This window comes from Manis javanica, chromosome 7 (genome assembly GCF_040802235.1).
Source record: "Manis javanica isolate MJ-LG chromosome 7, MJ_LKY, whole genome shotgun sequence".
Lineage (NCBI taxonomy): Eukaryota > Metazoa > Chordata > Mammalia > Pholidota > Manidae > Manis > Manis javanica.
This window is the reverse complement of record NC_133162.1, coordinates 66372353-66393692: the sequence shown is the minus strand read 5'-3', so window position 1 is coordinate 66393692 and position 21340 is coordinate 66372353. Positions and strand designations below refer to the sequence as shown.

General features: G+C 39.4%; 1 long non-coding RNA gene across 1 annotated transcript in view; it reads left to right on the top strand.

The window, feature by feature from the left end:
• The first annotated feature begins 7287 nt into the window (after positions 1-7287).
• Positions 7288-21340, top strand: part of LOC140850579 (uncharacterized) — a 91175-nt gene continuing 77122 nt past the window's right edge. Inside the window, exon 1 of the long non-coding RNA XR_012133519.1 lies at positions 7288-7345. This is a non-coding gene — a long non-coding RNA (uncharacterized lncRNA). The remainder of the gene's footprint in view (positions 7346-21340) is intronic.

Below are 21340 nucleotides of genomic sequence, written 5' to 3'. Positions count from 1 at the left end.
AGGTATTCCACAGATAAACACTTTTTGTTATTATCCACATCATTTGTAGATACTTAAGAAAGGATATAATTTATAGCATATTAAATCTAGAAAACATACACCACATTTAAAAAAGATACTCTCTGGTGATAATGTTATAATTTGCTTTTTTTCCTTATGTACTTTTTTTCCTATTTTTCAGAACATAAGTATGCATTACTTACATATTAAGAGAAATATAAATATAATGTAATGAAATTACCAATGATTTCAGAGACTTTTCTATACCAGGGTCTGGGTTCAACACTCTGAATGTGTAATGTGTTGTCTGTTTTAATTCCCCTCAAACCCTTTGAAAGTGGAACTGGCATTGTCCATATTTAACTAATTCAGAAGGCTTGTCTAGGTTACTGACTAATCCGAGATTGTATATCGTAAGTATATGGCCAAGCCACTATTTGAACTCAGGTGTTTTGTGACTGTAGGTCCTTAGGTCTAACCTCCATTAATAGAAACAGGACACCTTGTCAACTTTCCATTACTGTCAATTCCTAATATTCTCAATAGGATCTAACCACCGAAATGATCCTCTAACATGGCAAATTCTGGATTCTTACCTCAATAACCAGATTTTCTCCTCACTTCTTAACCACTTCTCTCTTTCTTTCTTTTAACCTAGAACCCCAGGCACTTAGGATTTGGAACAAACCATAAGAAACAGGATTCTGGAACTCAGTCTTACTTGTCAGGACTCCAGATGGCCTAGGAGATAGGCTGAAAATTCATGGATGTCAGAACTAGTTATTTTCACAAGATCTTTTCCTTCTCTTGTGAGCTGCCTCTTTTTTTTTTAAAGGATAGTGCTCACACAATTCTGACTGAATGAAAGTTCTTCTCGGTGAGTTCTGCTTAGTGGAGGATGAAGCGCAGTCACCAACTGGTCAGAACAGGAGTCTTCCATTACAGAGGCCCTCCTGGGCCTTCAGTTACTAGACAATGGGGACGTCTAGGGGGATGGAGTGGGTGGGGAGGGCAGCCAGGGCACTGGGAGGACCCTTAGGGTACAGGATAGTAGCTACTGACTGGAGAATGTGGAAGTACAGTTGATTTTCATTATTTGTGGTAGGAGTGCTGTAAAGTTGCTGTGAACACTGAACCATTGCTCCTGGGGAAATACAGGATTAAATTCCTGAGAACCTCTGGTCACAACATTTTTGACAAGTGATCTATGGATAGCCTTGTTTTGTGTGTTTCTGTTAAAGACACCTTATTTGATATATATTATTAATTCATTAACATTGAACTCATGGTTGATATCCCTATAACTCAGGTCTGACCTAAGCCTGAGGTACAGCCTTTTTGTGCCTAGGAACACTAGACAGCACCTCAGGACTATACTTCAGGGCCATTTACTACAGTAAAAGCACCCATAAAAATGCAAAAATCATGGCAATACTTAGACTACAAAAAGGATGTCTGTCTGTCGTAAGAGAGATGAAACAGGAAGACAGTCTCACCTATTAATTCAGTGGCCTTGGGTGACAAAGCTTTGCTCTGTGAGGCTGACCTTCTCCCTCACACTTTATTCTATGTCTGCTCTGTCTAGTTCTTCAGTTCTAGCAAATTATTCCCTCCTTTTTCTCATTTACACTCATCTTATAAGCCTGTCAAATATTCAGCCTCCTCCATATGATCACCCCTGGATAACCTTAGGCAATATTAGCCTTTCCCCCAAAATAAATACCACTCCTTGGTGATATCTTGCTTCTTAACACTGAGTCTCTTTCTTTTACATCCACCTAAGGGTTACTCCACCGAGTGGCCTCCTTTGGAACTGTGGCTTGTCCACTTCATGTTTCCCTTCCTCTCCACCCCTCCCTCCCTAATCTTCCTTTCACAGAGTTTAGTAAGATTGATTTTTAGCCAGTCATAGAATGCAAAAGCTCATTTGGATCACTGGGCAAGAAGTTATACACATAGATTAAAGTTTCATTTACTTGATCAATATTAAAATATTAACCCTTCAGTCATTTTCTCAACAGATTTAATCAGTTCTACTACAGACTGCATAGTTCCTCAAGATCTGAATTTTGAAGTTGTTCAATGTTACATTTTTTTCTTATTTTCCTTTTTTATTGAATAAATTTGACAGGTAACATTGTATAAATTTAAGGTATATAGCTTTAATTCATTATATATTTGATAAATATATTTGATATATTTTGATAAACATATTACTTTGATACATTTATGTATTGTAACATGATTACCAATGTAGCAATTTTCTTACATTACATAATTGTAGTACATTTTTGTCTATATTCATCATACTGTGCATTAGATCTGTATGGCCTATTTACTATTCATTACTAGTTTGTACCCTTAAACACCATCACTCTTATCCTTTCACCCCATCCCCACATACCCTGTTAATCACCATTTTACTCTCTGTTATTTACAGATCTAACTATTTCAAATTCAACATATAAATGGTGTCATACAGTATTTGTTTTTCTCTGTCCTATCCTGCTTAGCACAATGTGCTCAAGGTCCATTCATGTTGTCACTGACTCTAACATGTTTGCTTCATTCTCCTTTCTCACTCTGAATAATTTTCCACTGGGCATATGTCCCACATCTTCTTTATCCATTCATCCATTGATGCACATTTGAGTTGTTCCCATCTCTTGGCTATTGTGAATAATGTTGTGATAAACATGAGAGAGCATCTGTCTTACTGAAATCCTGCTTTCATTTCCTTTGGAGAGATATTCAGAAGTGGGATTGCTGGATTGTATGGTAAATTTATTTTTGATTTTTTGAAGAACCTCTGTATTGTTTTGCATAGTGATTGGACCAATTTACATGTGGACTTTTGTTTTGATTCTAGGCTTCAATACCTAGTAAGTGTGTAAGTATGTTTTCATTAATTTATTAATTCATTCATCAAACAAGCACCTACCATGTGCCACAACCATTCTAAGCACTGGGATATAGTTCTGAGTAAACAAACATCTCAGCCTTCATAGGATCTATATCATAGTGGGGGAGACAGACAATAATCAGGGTGGGTAAGTAAAATGCACAGTATGTTTGAGATTTCTGAGTGCAGTTGGGGAGATTTACAAGGGTAATGGCTTGAAATGGACAAATGATTAGAGCTACTGAGGGGCAGAGAGTCTCATGTGGAGTGAATGGCTGGAAGGTATTGAGGAGGGGATTAGGAGGCCAGATCGGCTGCAAATGGCATTAAAGAGCAAAAAAGGCATTTATTTACTTGGCCATTTTAAGATCCAGTACACAGGGTTGGAAGGTCAGCATTTACGAGGGCTGTGGGGGAAGCAGTATTCTCAGGAAAGAGCCAAGTTTCAGTTAGGGCATGGAGGTGAATGGGATCCTCACAAACAAAAGGATGCAGATAAAGGAGATTTTGCTGATGACGGGTAGTAAGTCCAAGAGCTGATTGTCATTTCAGTTTATGGGGGATGGAGAAGGGTAGTGATGGGGGTCAGAATAGGTGGTAGGGATTAGAGTGCAGCATCTTGAAGAGAAGAATATCTTGTCTTTTATTGCATTATCCCTACAATTCTTCTTCTTGCAACAAACCATTTGGTCTTGTTTTGTTCAAAGCCTCCTGCACCCTATTCAGTACAGAAAGCTAGAACCTCTATCTCCACATTAATAATGCAGCCGTCAGAAACAGCATGAGGGACTCAAGATCCAGAAGCTCTCCAGTAAGTGAGAGAAGAAAGGGATTTATAGTGGTTGTGTACGTTGCCAAACGCAAACCTCATTTACCTCCAGTTTCTCTGTAAAATATAGGCATACAATGACAAGACATTGAAATTTCCAGAAAATGTTGCTCCTCCAAAAAGTGAAACATGATTTACAAAGCATGCTCAAGAAAAATGGACTTCTGACAAAGTTGTGTCGGAGTTATAAAAATATCAGAAAAGACTGGCCTGTCTCCAAATCTTCTGCTATTTGTTCTGAAATGTGACAAATGCTGTTAAAACATTTCCCAAAGAGCATAGGTTAGGTTGTGAGAACGGATTACCCATAGCTCCCGAGGGCTCCTGAATAGGACAATCAGGAGTGGCTAAGCCAGTGCTGCCCGCGGCCCGTCTTGCATGGTCTCCCTACTCTCTCCCTGTGGTCAGGGGTCTGGAGCAGACGATTTTAGTGTTTCAGTCTTTCCATCGCCGTGTGCTTGCCCTCTCCTTTCGTCTTCCCACATATGTTCTCCTGTGTGGAGGTCTCCTTCAGGGGGCATGAGCTCCCAGAACCACTGAGGGGGACCTAAGTTACCTGGGCCAGGTTCTCCCTCCCCATCTACAGCGCCCTCTATTGAGGAATCTAGATATGTCCTCAGCAGAGGCAAGTTGGGGAAGGAGTCCTGTAGCCCTGTGTGGAACCGCAATTCTAACTGCCCTCTAAACTTTCCTGTGCTCTCATCTGAGGTTCCCTCTTCTGAGGTTGCGCTCTTCAAAGTAACCCTCTTGTTTCCTTGGCTTCTGCACCACATTCCCTTCAACTGATTTTGGCACGTGTGTGTGTGTGTGTGTGTGTGTGTGTGTGTGCACACTCAATGTGACCCAAAGGTTGGCGGTAAAGCATTGAAAGCATTCCCTGTGACCTGTTCATGTTCTTCCTCTCTGGGGAAACAAGTGGGAAAAATTTGTAAATGAATCCAACCAATCCTGCTGTACCTCACTTTGAACTGGTGGTGTCGTAGGCCATTCAAGCTGCTAGAACTAAATGCCACAGACTAGGTGGTTTATGAATAACAGAAATTTACCCCTCTCAGGTCTGAAGGCAGGAAAGTCCAAGATCATGGTACAAGCATGGTCAGATGAGAGGCTGGCTCATTGTCTGTGACTTCTCACTGTGTCCTCCCATGGAAGGGGTTAGGGATCTCTGTGGGGTCTTTTTTATGAGAACACTGATCCTATTCAGGAGAGCTCATGACTTCAGAATCTCTCAAAAGCCCCACCTCCTAATACGATTACCTTTAGGGGGTTAGGGTTTCAACATATGAATTTTGGGGCATACAAATATTCATTCCATAGCAGGCAGCATTTGACCTAAAGTTCTGGAAGGATATTCTGTGTACCCTTGGAATGTATTTGAGGTTCTGTTTGGAGGCTAATCTTCCTTCACATCCCTCACCCCAAATATCAAGGTATTTCATACTTCAGGGTATGAAGACGGCAACTTGGAGTATCAGAGTGCTGGTAATTCACTCTTTCTGTGCGGCTTCTCAGAGGTGACTACTGTTCAAGGCAGGAATTCTATCTTGGCAGTTCTTGCTATTAAGGGAAGAAATAGTGAAGGCCATGGTAGGGTTTCCTAAAGATAGACCATCTGGAGTTGGAGAGCAAGATTCTTCTCATCCTAGTGCTTCTCAATGACTAGAATCACAAAACCACACTTCTCTGACTGAATATAAGAGGAATAAGAAATAATTTAGGAGAAGCAGCAAAAGACATATATAGAAAATAGCTCCAAATACGTAGAAATATAAGGAAATCTTTGCCTCAGTCTTCTCTGAATATCGTTGAAAACATTTGACAGAGTCCATGGATTCCCCATGAGGTATTCACTGCTCTGCCCCTTTTATTAATTTGCTTTGTTGGGTTGTATTACTGTTCTGCAGTGTAAAACCCTAGGACATATCTTTCACGAATAGGACATAAATCACAAATGTATAACACTCCATCACACTTAGCATTCCTTAGGCTAATGCAACTTTTCACTACTTTTGAAGTTATTGTGACTTTATTTCTTCCAGAAATTATTCCAGCTGGTTTCCACTTGAAGGTCAGGGGTTATACTGGCTTGCTTCTAAAGGTCCAGATATCTTCAGAGAACTAATAAAAATAGCTGACATTGATTTGGCACTCGCTGCACACCAGGGAGGGTGCCAAGCACTTTAGTGTAGAACATTATGATATTTAATCTGGACAACTGTTGGAGGAAATTACTGTTAATATTATTTTTGTTTAGAAAGTGGAAAGAACTGAAGTTTGAGAATATTACACAGCTCAGTGGCCTTGACATGGTTAATTATGGGCTAGAGAAGTGATTCGAATCCTCATACATTGCACTCCAGACCGCTCACCTATATTCTCCACTACTGTTTGTCATTTTCATCTGAGTTTACCTTTAACATAGCTTGAGATGAGTGGATTTGGGAGGCAAAAAATCGGTAAACCTGAGAAAAAATCACATACTACTACGTCATACATAGAAAAAGAGATCTCATCCTTAACTTTCAAAGTGGCTGCCAGATTTCAACCTTGACGAAAAACTCTGCTCTAGCCAGTTACATATAATTAGGTGACAGCGGGTCATAAAGATCAAAGATGAAAGAGATAGAGTTTGTCTTTTTTGTGTTTGTAACAGCGTGTGAGAGAAAGATACATGAGCTACAAAAGGTAGGTCTTTTTGGGGTTTGTGTGGTGTGCTGAGTGTGCTTGCGGGTGGTACGTTCTTAGTGTGTGTGTGTGTGAGAGATGAGTGCATGTGGTGTGAGGTTTGTGTGTGATATTACATCACGGTTTGTGTTTGAGTGGTGTGTGTGTTCTGCACATGTGCAAGTGTTCCTCTGGGTGTGTTTTGTGCTGTGTGTGGCATGTGTAATGTGTTGCACTTGCATTTGTGTGTGATGTGTGTGTGGTGTGTGGGTGGCCAAGTGTGTGCTCAGGCATATGGGCATGCTTGTGTGAATCTGTGCACATGGACAGTTGAGCTTATGGTGGCAGAGTGCCGTTATCCCAGTGGACCATCTTGGACTTCATTTTCTTCCCAGCCTTCAGACGAGGCTTAAAGTTTTCATATGACATGTGCCCTCAGTAACAGAGAAAATGAGGTTCCCTCAGGGAAATGATTCACCCTAAAATAATTTAAGGCAATGCATGTGACTAAAATTCACCAGCTTTTCAGAGAAAGCAATGGTAGAGTCACATGGTTTACAAGGAAAGCTTAGCTCACAAGGAATGTTCTTGGGTTAAGAAGTGTTTTTAGCTTGTGTGTATAATCAGAGAGGAATCTGATGTCATTTCTTATACAGGTAAAACACAAATGAAGTGACCACTGCTTTGCCGTTCAATTTATTTGGCTGTGTATTCAGTGATAGCTCTCCCTGAACTTCAAGGGTAGTAAATTGGGTTCTGTATAGGGCTGGCAGACGAGTCCATGGTGATGGACTTCTGCACCCTCCTCTCACAGACATGAATAACCCACCCCCAAATTCCTTCCTGCCTAGTCAGGAGCTGTTTGCCAATTTCCGAACACTTGACTCCTTGGCCTCGACTTCAGTTTCAGCCTTTAGCCTTCAGCTTTGCTGTTCTTCCCAGTTATCCTGGTATGTGGACAATGGCTTTCTCTTATCCTCTGTCTTTATCTAACCTTTTGTCAAAGCATCTCCTACTTGTTCGCCTGGGGAATTTGTGTTACAATCCTAGAACTTAATGGAGCATCATCACAACTTTTGTGATTGGCATCAATTTGGGTCAGCCCTGCCTTTGACAATATTTGGAGACCTGGCTCATCATGTCTGTTTGGTTACTTCTTACCTGCTTATCTATACTGGTAAGTCTCTAAAGCAGGCAGGAAGCTTTCTATTAGTTATATTTTCCATAGTATTTAGCCAGCCTGGATACTGTCTTACAGGTAATTGTATTCCTCACAGGGGCTGGCAGTGGGCTGACACACCCACTCATCTGCAGGTACCTCTGTGTGGGTAATCAGTCTAGCCAATAAATGGCAGTTCTCTTCTAGTTTCCTGGATGGTATCCTTGCTATCTGGACTGAGTCTTCTTTGTTCAAGAGCCCATTTGATGGCTGTTCCATGGCCCCTTCAGGTTTGCTGCTGTGACACTCTCCCTCTACCCTGAATTTAATTGTTCTGTATTTCCCCTCTGCAAGACCAGACTACTGCCTTCTAAGGTGATGGGATACTCATTCAATTCAAAGATATATTGAGTACTACTGAGTGTTAGGCACTCAGCTAGACACCATGGAGGATTTAGAAACTTATACTCTAGTCGGTCCATCAGTCGTCTGCATGGGACTTAGCAAGAAACCAGGATCAGGAATGTGATGAAACTAGTGACAGAAACAATAACACTTAGCAGATTTAGGAATAAGATGCTGACTTCATGTAAAAATTAGGGATGATAAGGGTATATATACATTTGCATTTGCCTATATATGTATAAATATATGTATAAAGAGACTGAAAAGATTCACAAGAAAATAATTACAGTGGTTACCTGTGGTAGAAGGGCAGGGAGTTAAGAAAGGTCAGATGGGGGCAGGAGTGGTTGGGAGATTTTACTGTATTCACCATTAAATATTTTTGGACTGTGCAAATATAATACTGATCCAAAAATTAAGTTGGAAAATAATACAACACTCTTAATATAAATGAACTAAGAGTAATTCAGAATATGAAAAAGAATTTCCTCACCATTCCAATACAACCAATGTTAACTCTTCAGTTTTTCCTTTTCTCTCTCTTTATTTCTAGGAATGGGATTTTTAGTACCAATTCCCTTACTATAAGCTGGAAATGAAGCATAGTGGGTAAACCAGAATAATTTTTTTCCCTATGTTTTTCCTACGTGTAGACCTATGGATATTTTTGTTATTATAGAATCTCAGGACTGAAAGACACGTTTGGGGTATGCCACTCAATATCTATGCCATTTTCTTCATAACATTTTCTTAAGATTTTATAGTTCTTTCCATTTAGGATTTCATCTAGTCTCTTAAATTCATATTAGCAAAAGTTAGATAAAGATAATAAATTCATTTTTTCTTAGATACCTAAACAACTATTTTCTCAGTGTTAATAACAGAGTGTTTCTTCTATTGATTTTAATCAGAAGTCAAGGTTCAGAATCTGTCCAAGGCCTAGTGTATATTTCCACATTTGTAATTTTGATGTCATGCCAAGTTACTTTTTATAGTGGTCATATCAATTACACTTCCACAGTTACGTAGAGAAATACCTGCTTTTCCTGCAGCCTTTATAATCTATTATATTTTTCTAGTCTGATGAGTAAAAATGGTATTTCAGTGTAGTTCTAAGGTACTATTCTCTTATTATAGGTAAGAGCATTCATTCTTTCATAGGCTTATGAGACATTGTATTTTTCCATAAACTGTATCTTTTATCCATTGTTCTCTTGTGTAACTGTTCTCTTTCTTAACAATTTCTGGGAATCATACATATACATTAGAGAGATTAGTCTTTTGCTGGGATAAATAGTTTTTCCAGCTTGATTTTTTGTCTTTTGACTTATTTATGATCAAGTTTACCTAAGCAAAGTTTTTAAAAAATTTTTATGGAATTGATCTGGAGTTTTTGAATGGCTTCTTTGTTTGAGTCAAACAATAAAGGCCTTCTTTCCTACTGTTTATAAAGAATTCTTGTTTCTTATGGCCACTTGTGGTTGAATGTCATATATATATGAATCTATTTATTGAATTCATTATTTCTTTCATTTGCCTGTTGGCCCATTTGGTACCTGTTAGCTATTACAGCTTTGTAATATGTTTTAATATTTGGTGTGGTTGGTCACCTCTCTTTCTTTAAACATTATATATCAGTTCCCTCCACTTCATTTTAACCAATGACATTATTTTTCCATGTATTTATGTTTATAACACATCAGTAATTGATTTTGTCTGCTTTGAATCTCTCTGACTCCTAATTTTTGCAGAGGAGTCTGTCAGCAAACTTAGTTGCTATCTTTTTCCCTTTTCTCTCCCTAATTTTTCTTAGATTTTTCATTTTTATGTTGTCAGGGTCTATAACATTTACACTGCTTTACATAACACCTGTTGCCCAATCACTACATAAGTTTTATTCTTAGTAAAATACATCTCTTGTTTATCACTAATCTTTTTTTTTCTGTAGCTTATCCAGCTACCCCTTGGTTGGGTAAAATTCATTTTCCTGTGTTTTTCTAAAGAGGGATTCACTAGAAAATGATTCCCTGAGCTCTCAATATGCAAACCTATTGGTATTTAGCCTTTCTATTTGGAAAGACAGTTTGGATGGATATAAAATTCTTTGGTTCACATTTTCTCAAACGTTGTGCAGTATTCTGAAGTTGAATGTTGCTATGGACAAATCTAAGGCCAAACTGATTTTTTCTCTTCTTAAAAACTTGATGCTTCTGCTTGGCTGTCCAAATAAATGTTTCTTTGTCTTTGAAGTACAATATTAGGATATGTCTTCAGTCCCAAAGAATTCTGGGTCAATTTTCCAGGGTATGTGTGCTCTTTCAGTGTGAAGATTTGGGACTTCTATTAAAAAAATTTTTTTATTAAGGTATTATTGATATACACTCTTATGAAGGTTTCACATGAAAAAACAACGTGGTTACTACATTCACCCATATTATCAAGTCCCCACCCAGACCCCAATGCAGGCACTGTCCATCAGTGTAGGAAGATGCCACAGATTCACTATTTGCCTTCTCTGTGCTACACTGTTTTTGGGACTTCTATTATTTCAGGAATTAAAAAAACATTTATAATCTTTGTATATAAGTATTTACAATGTTCCACTGTTTCTGCCTTCTTTGGATTTTCCTTTCTTATTTTTGTATCTATCAGTCAACTCCTGAAAAGCAAAGAATGTATCTTCTGTTTTTCAAAATGAACTGTTTTTAGGAAATTTATTGGCTGGCACATTCTGATACCAGTCACTGCTCAGCCTTCCTAAATTCTTTATGCATCTTCTAGTGCAGCTTCTTCCCAAACTCATCTACATTTTGAGACACTACACAGACAGAATGTTTTAATACCAATCTCCTAGTTTTATTGAAACTATACTTGTGTTGTGTTGCCATTATTGTTGTCTTTTCTCCTCCTCCTTTCTCTGCCTGATTTCAGAGGTAGAAGAAAATGCTGACTTAGGAAGCCATTTTCATGGGGCAAGATTATATTAATTAAAAAAACTACATAAATGTAGTTTCATCTTCAAAATGTCAAATATGGGTTTACTTTCCATATTTTAACCTTCTAGGGACAGTTGTTGATAATTATGCCCCTTATCTTGGGGCTCCTAACCTCACACATTTCTATATATGCCTTTGGTTCTTTACATCCTTTTCTCTCCTCTCCTTTGTCTATAAGCACCACAGTAGAAATGCTATGTAGTTATCACTGCTGGTCCCCAACAGTCAATTTCACCCTCTTTTGTTTTTTGTGTACTTCTTAAGAGGTTAAGAAAAATTTAGGTGCTCACTAGTCTCTCTCAGCTGCTGCAAGTTGTTTTCCTAGTCAGCTGATCATGGCAGTAGATGGGAACTCTCTGACCTCCCAGTTGTTTTAACACAACCCACATATGATTTCAATTTGCCTTACTCATTTGATCCTTGTTTGGCAAATAATGAGTGCGATTCCTCTTCCTTCTGTATACTAATCCCTCACCACAAGAGAAAAGGAATCACCAACATGGCCCTGAGGACAAAGACGTGATGTAGGAGTGAATCGTGTACACATGCACTCTGACCCTGTGTCTACCTTGGAACTGCCAGGCAGCACCCCCACCCCAGTGGACACCTTCTTCCTGTGGCAGTTCCCTGAATTCCATCCCTGTGAGGATGATGGTGGGCACCCAGATACTGGAAACAAATGGAATCCTGACTTTACCATGTATAAGATGTGTGACCCTAGGCAAGTTACTTGACCTCTCTGAATATCAATAATACTCAGTTTTCAGAGTAGGTCTGAGCATTATGGAGACAGTGTGTAAACAGGCTGATGCTTATGTTCTACATAAATGTTTGTTTCATGTAGAGTATAGTAATTGGCAGTAGGACACTAGGATCATAAGTTGCCAGTTGTATTTATGTTAAGCTGGCAGTGGATGGGGATGAAACAATAGAAAGACAGTTCCCAGAGGTGTAGGAGGGCCCATGCTCTGTTATGTAGATTCAGACATATGATAGATGATGGCTCTTGTGCTCTGGTGATACTACTGAGAGGAACATGCCCTGGGGCACAGTGTCCCCTTTCTCTGTGCCACAAAGTGACATACATGACAGAGAACTGAACCAAAGCCACAGCCTAGAGCCATAGTTGAAATATGGCTGAAAGCAGAGCTGCCCAGCCAAGCCCACCCTCAATTATTCCATCTATACGTGACCTGCAGACCCATGTGCAAAAGAATAAGTGTTTGTTGTTTTAAGCCCTTAAGTTTTAGCATGGTTTGTAACTCATAAGTCTCATAGAAAACCTTCCTTGAATTAAACTGAACCTACAATGGATGTGGCCCTGGCTAGAGGACAGTCAGAGCTGATCTCTCTTGCCACTGCCTCAATCCCAGGAGACTTTAGGGAAGGCTGCCATGGAGGAGCAGAAAACAAACTGAAAAAGAGCAAGAAAGAAATCCCTGAGAACTTGCGTTGGCAGACTGACTCACATAGATTTGTGTCTTGGGTTCACACAACTTTGCATGGGCCAGGGAACTCTGAGTGATCAACTTGATCTGAAGTTGTCATTAGCTGGTAGCATCTGCGTATATTTATAAAGACCCTCTGAAGGAGGGTATTCTCAACTTTAGGCCTCTGAGAACCCTCACAAGTAATTTTTTTCAAGAGCAATGCCTAGCACACAGGTAAATATAACATACACAAGGAAACAAGGTTACATGACTAACAAGCAATGGAAACAATAGACAACAGAAGACTCTCAGTGTCTTCAGACATGGGAATTATTACATGAGAGACACATAAAGCAACGGTGTTCACTAGGATTAAATAATTAATTGGGTCTGAGAATATCTGCAGGGAACAGGCCACTATAAAAATCAGAGAGCAAATTTGAAAAAAACTAGAATTTATATAGATAGGGAAAATAAAATAAAATTCAAGGTAGGGGACAGATTGGGCATAGGAGAATACAGAGCTAGTAAATAGAAGATAGGAAAGAAGAAATTTTCTGGAATATGGCACACAGAGATAGGATGTTGAAAAATATTAGAAAGATGTCAGAGATATGGTGAACACATTGAGAAAGACTAATACATATTTGATTAGAGGGAAAATAAAGCAAAGGCAATTTTTTTTTTGAGAAGGCATCTCTCATATTTACTGATCAAATGGTTGTTAACAACAATAAAATTCTGTATAGGGGAGTCAATGCTCAATGCACAATCATTAATCCACCCCCAGCCTAATTCTCGTCAGTCTCCAATCTTCTGAAGCATAACGAACAAGTTCTTACATGGTGAACAAATTCTTACATAGTGAATAAATTCTTACATGGTGAACAGTACAAGGGCAGTCATCACAGAAACTTTCGGTTTTGATCACGCATTATGAACTATAAACAATCAGGTCAAATATAAATATTCGTTTGATTTTTATACTTGATTTATATGTGAATCCCACATTTCCCCTTTTATTATTATTATTATTTTTTTAAAAATAAAATGCTGAAGTGGTAGGTAGATGCAAGATAAAGGTAGAAAACATAGTTTAGTGTTGTAAGAGAGCAAATGTAGCTGATCAGGTGTGTGCCTGTAGACTATGTGTTAATCCAAGCTACACAAGGGCATTAAAACATCCAAGGATGCTGAAGATTTCTCTCAAAACAGAGGGGGTGAGGTTCTAAGCCTCACCTCTGTTGATTCCCAATTTCTCACCTGATGGCCCCCCTGCGACTGTGCCTGTCTTAGGTTGTTCCTCCCTTGAGGAATCTTACCCGTCTCTGGCTAACCAGTCATCTTTCAGGGCCATACAGGGCAATGTAAAGTTGGTAAGTGAGAGAGAAACCATATTGTTTGAAAAGGTTAGCTTTTTACCTCTTTGCAGATTTATGCCCTATGGCTTCCATGCCCAGCATTTGTCTTGAGATATCTTTACCACTTGGAGGAGTTACGATACTTGGTGAATTCGATATGAGGCATGAATTCTATTTGAGGGTTGTAATTAGGAAGGAAAAAGAAAAGCTATAGAGGTAGCAGATGGAAGAAAACATGGAAAGATTGATTATTTCTTTGACATATCTTCTTGTAGAGTAACTTAAGCATGTATAGGTTTTAAACTACTAATTAAATTGCACACACACATTAACATAATAGGAATACAGTTACATAACCAAAGCAGATCTATAATTACCAGCCATCTCCAGTGAAGCCAAGAAAACCAGTTAGGCACCCTAGGCATTTGTGAAAATTTGTCTATGATATAATGGATATTGTCCAGCTGTACTTGAACAGTCTGAGAGAAGACAGACAAATTAAAACAACCCATTCCTGGGGACTATTCACATCCCATATGTTATTTTAACAGTAGATAGTCTGTAGTTGTAAGATTTTGGAGCACTACAATTTGCACTTCTCCTAATTCTTGGTTGAGTTCCAACAGTATAGATCCAGTCAAATTTGTTGTTTTACTGTATGCACAGGCCAGCTTAGATATCTCCTTCTCCATTCCAATGGCAAGTCTAGGAACCGGTGGGATGAATGCAGCTACAACTGCAGCATCGCCTGGATCTTTGTGGAGGTTTTTTGATGATCATCTTCTGGTATGACTCTTCCAGAGAGTGCTGCTGTTGGAAGTTCTTCTTCATATTGTATCTTAGTTCATTTTCTGGGTAGCCAAATTAGGCTTTGATCCTCTGTATAAACACAAACAGACCCTTTGCCCACACTTTGATATGCCCTTTATACCATTGTGTATAACTCATTGGAGGTTACCACCCAGGAACTGCTATTTTTGTTAAGAGAAAGGAATATTATCAGAAAAGTGTACATCCATAGCTGATCATCTGACACCCTTTAAGTGATCAAAATTAAGGATATTTAAAGCATGCATTAATCATTGATTTACAGTTAGTTTTATCCTCTCAGGGAGTAATCCCCCTTCTCTTTCTTTCTTTTTTTTTGTTATCGTTAATCTACACTTACATGAAGAATATTATGTTTACTAGGCTCTCCCCTATACCAGGTCCCCCCTATAAACCCCTTTACAGTCACTGTCCATCGCATAGCAAAATGTTGTAGAATCACTACTTGTCTTCTCTGTCTTGTACAGACCTCCCCTTTCTCCCACCCACCCCCATGCATGCTAATCTTAATACCCCTCTTCTTCTTCCCTCCCCTTATCCCTCCCTACCCACCCATCCTCCCCAGTCCCTTTCCCTTTGGTACCTGTTAGTCCATTCTAGGGTTCTGTGATTCTGCTGCTGTTTTGTTCCTTCAGTTTTTCCTTTGTTCTTATACTCCACAGATGAGTGAAATCATTTGGTATTTCTCTTTCTCTGTTTGGCTTATTTCACTGAGCATAATACCTTCCAGCTCCATCCATGTTGCTGCAAATGGTAGGATTTGCCCTCTTCTTATGGCTGAGTAGTATTCCATTGTGTATATGTACCACATCTTCTTTATCCATTCATCTACCGATGGACATTTAGGTTGCTTCCCATTCTTGGCTATTGTAAATAGTGCTGCGATAAACATAGGGGTGCATCTGTCTTTCTCAAACTTGATTGCTGCATTCGTAGGGTAAATTCCTAGGAGTGGAATTCCTGGGTCAAATGGTAGGTCTGTTTTGAGCATTTTGATGAACCTCCATACTGCTTTCCACAGTGGTTGAACTAATTTACATTCCCACCAGCAGTGTAGGAGGGTTCCCCTTTCTCCACAGCCTCGCCAACATTTTTTGTTATTTGTCTTTTGGATGGCAGCCATCCTTACTGGTGTGAGGTGATACCTCATTGTAGTTTTAATTTGCATTTCTCTGATAATTAGTGATATGGAGCATCTTTTCATGTGTCTGTTGGCCATCTATGTTTCTTTTTTAGAGAACTGTCTGTTCAGTTCCTCTGCCCATTTATTAATTGGATTATTTGATTTTTGTTTGTTGAGGCATGTGAGCTCTTTATATATTTTGGATGTCAAGCCTTTATTGGATCTGTCATTTACAAATATATTCTCCCATACTGTAGGGTTCCTTTTTGTTCTATTGATGGTGTCTTTTGCTGTACAGAAGCTTTTCAGCTTAATATAGTCCTACTTGTTCATTTTTGCTGTTGTTTTCCTTGCCTGGGGAGACATGTTCAAGAAGAGGTCACTCATGTTTATGTCTAAATGGTTTTTGCCTATTTTTATTCTAAGAGTTTTATGGTTTCATGACTTACATTCAGGTCTTTGATCCATTTTGAATTTGCTTTTGTGTATAGGGTTAGACAATGGTCCAGTTTCATTCTCCTACATGTAGCTGTCCAGTTTTGCCAGCACCACCTGTTGAAGAGACTGTCATTTCACCATTGTATGTCCATGGCTCCTTTATCAAATATTAATTGACCACATATGTTTGGGTTAATGTCTGGAGTCTCTAGTCTGTTCCACTGGTCTGTGGCTCTGTTCTTGTGCCAGTACCAAATTGTCTTGATTACTATGGCTTTATAGTAGAGCTTGAAGTTGGGGAGTGAGATCCCCCCTACTTTATTCTTCTTTCTCAGGATTGCTTTGGCTATTTGGGGTCTTTGGTGTTTCCATATGAATTTTTGAATTATTTGTTCCAGTTCATTGAAGAATGTTGCTGGTAATTTGATAGGGATTGCGTCAAATCTGTATATTTCTTTGGGCAGGATGGCCATTTTGACAATATTAATTCTTCCTAGCCATGAGCATGGGATGAGTTTCCATTTGTTAGTGTCACCTTAATTTCTCTTAAGAGTGACTTGTAGTTTTCAGAGTATAGGTCTTTCACTTCTTTGGTTAGATTTATTCCTAGGTATTTTATTCTTTTTGATGCAATTGTGAATGGAATTGTTTTCCTGATTTCTCTTTCTATTGGTTCATTGTTAGTGTATAGGAATGTTACAGATTTCTGTGTGTTAATTTTGTATCCTGCAAATTTGCTGTATTCTGATGTCAGTTCTAGTAGTTTTGGGGTGGAGTCTTTAGGGTTTTTTATGTACAATATCATGTCATCTGCAAATAGTGACAGTTTAACTTCTTCTTTACCAATCTGGATTCCTTGTATTTCTTTGTTTTGTCTGATTGCTGTGGCTAGGACCTCCAGTACTATGTTAAATAGCAGTGGGGAGAGTGGGCATCCCTGTCTAGTTCCCAATCTCAGAGGAAAAGCTTTCAGCTTCTTGCTGCTCAGTATAATGTTGGCTGTGGGTTTATCATATATGGCCTTTATTATGTTGAGGTACTTGCCCTCTATTCCCATTTTGCTGAGAGTTTTTATCATGAATAGATGTTGAATTTTGTCAAATGCTTTTTCAGCATCTATGGAGATGATCATGTGGTTTTTGTCTTTCTTTTTGTTGATGTGGTGGATGATGTTGATGGATTTTCGAATGTTGTACCATCCTTGCATCCCTGGGATGAGTCCTACTTGGTCATGGTGTATGATCCTTTTGATATACTTTTGAATTCGGTTTGCTAGTATTTTATTAAGTATTTTTGCATCTACATTCATCAGGGATATTGGTCTGTAATTTTCTTTTTTGGTGGGGTCTTTGCCTGGTTTTGGTATTAGGGTGATGTTGGCCTCATAGAATGAGTTTGGGAGTATTCCCTCCTCTTCTATTTTTTGGAAAACTTTAAGAAGAATGGGTATTATGTCTTCTCTGTGTGTCTGATAAAATTCTGAGGTAAATCCGTCCAGTCTGGGTGCTTTGTTCTTGAGTAGTTTTTTGATTACCATTTCAATTTCTTTGCTCGTAATTGGTCTGTTTAGATTTTGTGTTTCTTCCTTGGTCAGTCTTGGAAGGTTGTATTTTTCTAGGAAGTTGTCCATTTCTTCTAGGTTTTCTAGCTTTTTGGCATATAGGTTTTCATAGTAGTCTTTAATAATTCTTTGTATTTCTGTGGAGTCTGTCGTGATTTTCCCATTCTCATTTCTTATTCTGTTGATTTCTGTTGATTCTCTTTTTCTCTTAATAAGTTTGGCTAGAGGCTTATCTATTTTGTTTATTTTCTCAAAGGACCAGCTCTTGGTTTCATTGATTTTTGCTATTGTTTTATTCTCCTCAATTTTGTTTATTTCTTCTCTGATCTTTATTATGTCCCTCCTTCTGCTGACTTTAGGCCTCATTTGTTCTTCTTTTTCCCATTTTGATAATTGTGATGTTAGACTCTTCATTTGGGATTGTTCTTCCTTCTTCAAGTGTTCCTGGATCGCTGTATACTTTCTTCTTAGGACTGCTTTCGCTCCATCCCACAGAAGTTGGGGCTTTGTGTTATTGTTGTCATTTGTTTCCATATATTGCTTTATCTCTATTTTAATTTGTTTGTTGATCCATTGATTATTTAGGAGCCTGTTGTTAAGCCTCCATGTGTTTGTGAGCCTTTTTGTTTTCTTTGTAGAATTTATTTCTACTTTTATACGTTTGTGGTCTGAAAAATTGGTTGGTAGAATTTCAATATTTTGGATTTTGCTGAGGCTCTTTTTGTGGGCTAGTATGTGGTCCATTTTGGAGAATGTTCCATGTGCACTTGAGAAGAATGTATATCCTGTTGCTTTTGGATGTAGAGTTCTATAGATGTCTATTAGGTCCATCTGCTCTACTGTATTGTTCAGTGCTTCCATGTCCTTACTTATTTTCTGCCCGGTGGGTCTATCCTTTGCTGTGAGTGGTGTGTTGAAGTCTCCTACAATGAATGCATTGCATTCTATTTCCCCCTTCAGTTCTGTTAGTATTTGTTTCACATATGCTGGTGCTCCGGTGTTGGGTGCATATATATTTAGAATGGTTATGTCCTCTTGTTGGACTGAGCCCTTTATCATTATGTAGTGTCCTTCTTTATCTCTTGTTACTTTCTTTGTTTTGAATTCTATTTTGTCTGATATTAGTACTGTAACCCCTGCTTTCTTCTTGCTGTTGTTTGCCTGTAATATGTTTTCCATCCCTTGACTTTTAGTCTGTGCTTGTCTTTGGGTTTGAGGTGAGTTTCTTGTAAGCAGCATATAGATGGGTCTTGCTTTTTTATCCATTCTATTACTCTATGTCTTTTGATTGGTGCATTCAGTCCATTTACATTTAGGGTGACTATTGAAAGATATGTACTTATTGCCATTGCAGGCTTTAAATTCGTGGTTACCAAAGGTTCAAGGTTAGCCTCTTTAGTTTCTTACTGCCTAACGTAGCTCACTTATTGAGCTGTTATATTCATTGTCCAGAGATTCTTTTCTTTCCGTTCTTATTCCTCCTCCTCCATTCTTCATATGTTGGGTGTTCTGTTCTGTGCTCTTTTTAGGAGTGCTCCCATCTAGAGCATTCCCTGTAAGATGCCCTATAGAGGTGGTTTGTGGGAAGCAAATTCCCTTACCTTTTGCTTGTCTGGGAATTGTTTAATTCTGCCATCATATTTAAATGATAGTCATGCTGGATACAGTATCCTTGGTTCAAGGCCCTTCTGTTTCATTGCATTAAGTATATCATGCCATTCTCTTCTGGCCTGTAGGGTTTCTGTCAAGAAGTCTGATGTTAGCCTGATGGGTTTTCCTTTATAGGTGACCTTTTTCTCTCTAGCTGCCTTTAAAACTCTTTCCTTGTCCTTGATCTTTGCCATTTTAATTATTATGTGTCTTGGTGTTGTCCTCCTTGGATCCTTTCTGTTGCGGGTTCTGTCTATTTCTGTGGTCTGTTCGATTATTTCCTTCCCCAGTTTGGGGAAGTTTTCAGCATTTAATTCTTCCAAGATACTTTCTGTCCCTTTTCCTCTTTCTTCCTCTTCTGGTACCCCTGTAATACAGATATTGTTCCTTTTGGATTGGTCACACAGTTCTCTTAATATTGTTTCATTCCTGGAGATCCTTTTATCTCTCTCTATGTCAGCTTCTATACGTTCCTGTTCTCTGGTTTCAATTCCAGCAATGGCCTCTTGCATCTTATCCATTCTGCTTATAAATCCTTTCAGAGTTTGTTTCATTTCTGTGATCTCCTTTCTGGCACCTGTGATCTCCCTCCGGACTTCACTGCATTTCTGTTGTGTATTTCTCTGCATCTCTGTCAGCATGTTTATGATTTTTATTTTGAATTCTTTGTCAGGAAGACTGGTTATGTCTGTCTCCTTCTCTGGTGTCTCTGTGATCTTGGTTTGCCTGTAATTTTGTCTTTTCATGGTGATAGGAATAGTTTGCAGAGCTGGGACTAGTGACGGCTGGAAGAACTTCCCTTCTTGTTGGTTTGTGGCCTTCCTCTCCTGGTAGAATAGCAACGTCTAGTGGCTTGTGCTGGGTAGCTGCATGCAGACAGGGTTTCTGTTTCCTGCCCTGCTGCTATGGAGTTTATCTCTGCTGTTGCTGTGGGCGTGACCTGGCTAGGGCTGCTGCTCCAAAGTGGTGGAGTTGTGTTGGAGGGGGAGCGGCGGGGAGGCTATTTATCTCCGTAAGGGGCCTCTGTGCTCCCTGCAGCCCAGGGGATTAGAGTGCCCAGTGATCCCCGGATTCCCTACCTCTGGACTAAGTGTCCCGCCCTGCCCCTTTAAAACTTCCAAAAAGCACCCGCCAAACAAAACAACAACCAGAAAAAGAAAAAAAACAGCTGCTCATTTTTCTTTATTCTCTGGCACCAGCCTTGGGCACCCACTCACCAGACTTGCTGCCCTGTTTCCCTAGTATTGGGGTCCCTGTCCCTTTAAGACTTCCAAAAAGCACTCACCACAACAAAAGAACAACAAAAACAAAAACAAACAAACAAACAAAAAGTTGGCCTCTCGCTTTTCTTTTGTCCTCCGGCGCAGGACTCCGGTACCTGCTCACCGTTCTTGCTGCCCTGTTTCCCTAGTATCCAGGGCCCCGCGCATGCACTGTGTCTGCGCTCTGGTCCAGATGGCTGGGGCTGGGTGTTCAGCAGTCCTGGGCTACATCTCCCTCCTGCTCAGACCTCTCTCCTCCTGCTGGGAGCTGGGGGGAGGGATGCTTGGGACCCACTCAGCCGGGGTTTGTATCTTACCTCCTTTGTGAGGCGCTGGGTTCTCGCAGGTGTTGATGTGGTCTGGATGTTGTCCTGTGTCCTCTGGTCTTTATTCTAGGAAGGGTTGTCTTTGTTATATTTTCATAGATATATGTGGTTTTGGGAGGAGATTTCCGCTGCTCTACTCACGCCACCATCCTGGCTCTGCCCCCAAAGGCAACTTTTAAGACATTATGGTCTAGAATTGTCTAGAGTGCGTGATGCATAACCATTCATAGGTACAAAGGGCTGTGCTAGCAATAGAAATTTTTACGTGTGTTTACTTTGAACTATTAATATAACTGTTCATATGTTTTTTTTATATTCTCTTCATCATATTACAGTTAAAATACTTTCCAAAGAAAGTAGCTGCTCTCACCCCTGTCCCAGCCCCTCAGCCCCTAGTCCACCCCAG